Source organism: Scomber japonicus, chromosome 2 (assembly GCF_027409825.1).
Source record: "Scomber japonicus isolate fScoJap1 chromosome 2, fScoJap1.pri, whole genome shotgun sequence".
Taxonomy (NCBI): Eukaryota; Metazoa; Chordata; class Actinopteri; order Scombriformes; family Scombridae; genus Scomber; species Scomber japonicus.
In genome coordinates this window covers 35421840-35424135 of record NC_070579.1, presented here as the reverse complement: position 1 = coordinate 35424135, position 2296 = coordinate 35421840, and positions in this window count along the sequence as shown.

Sequence of the window (2296 nt, the reverse complement as noted above, 5' to 3'; positions counted from 1 at the left end):
TTTTTGTCGGGCCAGCAGTGCAAAACTACCATATTCAAATTATAATGATATAAAACAGATAAAAAGCCTTTCTTCAGATATGATAAGTTGGAACCAGAGAATGTTTGGGATGAATGCCTATTAAGAAATGATTTGAACATAAGTTTATTATTTAGAGGCTGCAACAGAGAGCCTAGAAAACAGTTATAAACAAAGTCTCCTTCTACTCAAAAATTCCTTCTTGTTCCTTCAGTTGGATGTTTGAGCTTCACTGTGCAGAATGATCAGAATGATGTATGTGCAGAGTTTGTTTTCACATTCAACTGCTGAAGGTAGAAAATGTCTCGGAGCTCATTGAAACTCTCATTTTAAAGGTCAGATCTACAAACAGGGTTTGTGACATCACAAATAGTTTGGAAGCTAATCCTGGTCCAATATTCAATTTGTTCAATTTGTTGAAGTGTCCACTGCACAAACGCTGAGAATGGACATTTTGTGTCCAGCAACTTCTGAAATGAAAAAAATATTTGCATTTGAATTATAGGAATTCATTTTAAAATCTTTTAAATTGATTTTAAGAATTTAACATGGCAATTTTTACTTTTTTTCTGGAATATCATATCAGGCACATATTAATGTTCCAAGCATTGTTGTATGTCTTAATACATGTCTGAGTCTTTAAACATCGAGCAGACAGAAATTAGCATTGATTTGGAGTCACATTTCTGTCCACCTAACATATGAAAGTATTATATCATTCTCCTTTTAGCTCTGTTTTGGTCTCCGCCAACTCTTGAGGTGAACATCTGGCTTTTTAACAGTTAAACGTCCCACTGCCTGTGTGTTGTTTGGTGCTAGGTAGATAGTGTACAGTGTGTTTTTAGAGCTCCCTTGCTGCCTGCTAATGATTAGAATGATTGATGAGTGAACAGTAAGGATGACTCAAAACAGTAAAGATTGAAGAGCCAATAATATCGTTTATCACGATAATTTCTGAGACAATATATCGTCCAACAAAAGTAGTTATTGTGACAGGCATACTAGACACTTGACTTGCGATCTTTTTGTTGTCTCAGGAGACAAAAATGGCAGGTAATGGGTTCCAGTTCACAGCTGATGTTATATGTCTCAATAGTACAACTTTTACGCAATGTCAACAGCGACAGTGCAGCCATAGCAGACATGACTCAGTTCTGTCCTTGCTGTGCCTTGTTAAACAGACCACGCTGAGCAGTTGGGAGTTTTACTGATGTTTCCATTTTGCTGAATGTTGGCAAACCAGATCATCTCTTACCCTGAGAGAGGGTCAGTTTCACATTCGATTATCTGAAAGTTTGCTACCCTGACCTTTTGTGAGCATTCTATTTCTAAGATGGTGGGGGATGATGGCTTCTTTCCCCCTGCGAGATGAAAGTGTGTGTGTGGACGAGCGGACAGAGCATCTCCCCCGATTCACGGGGACTGTGAACCTCTGCCAGGAAGGGAAGGGCTGGCCTAATAGTTTCAGCCTGGCTGGAGAGAAAGAGGGAAGAGAATGAGGCAAAGAGAAGGGGGAAGGGAGGAAGATAAAGCATACGCAGATAGATAAACAGAAAGGGAGATAAAGATCGTAGAAAAGAAGCAGATGGGGGAAATAAACAATAATGAAATGGACAAGATTAGAAGAAAAAAATGTCAGATTGTTTTAGTCAATTATACCACCAGAGTTTTACTAAATGAAGAGATGGTGATGAAGGGTCGATTTAGAAGTTTCTTTACCAAGGCTTAACACTGATGGGTGGGAAAGAAAGGCAGCTGTGCTGGAAACAAGGCTCTTCAAAATGGAAAATTAATTATGTATGAGGACATGGGAACAAAATATAGGAAAGAAGGAAAGTGAAAATGTGAGACAGGGAGAAAAACAGGAGAGTCAGGTAATGAAAGGACAGAGGAGAAGGGAAAAAAAAGCTGAGGATTGGAACGAGATGAAAAGGGATTGAGGCAATTATCTAAGATGAAGGGGGCGAGGGAAAGGGGAAACGAAGACAGAGGAAGCAGGAAAGTGACACCAGAGAGAAGGAGAGAGAAAGAGAGGTGAATGATCAGAGGGAGAGAGGGAGACACTGAAAGAAAGAGAGAGACAGACATTCAAAATGAAAGCATTCCAGCAGACCAGCACCTCCATAATACTGGCTGTGGCCAAAGCAGGAATTTCCTCTGGTTGCACCACAGCTGAAGTGTCTGGACTGATGTGTGTGTGTGTGTGTGTGTGTGTGTGGGTGTGTGTGTGTGTGTGTGTGTGTGTGTGTGTGTGTTTTTGACTCACAGAGCTCTGGCC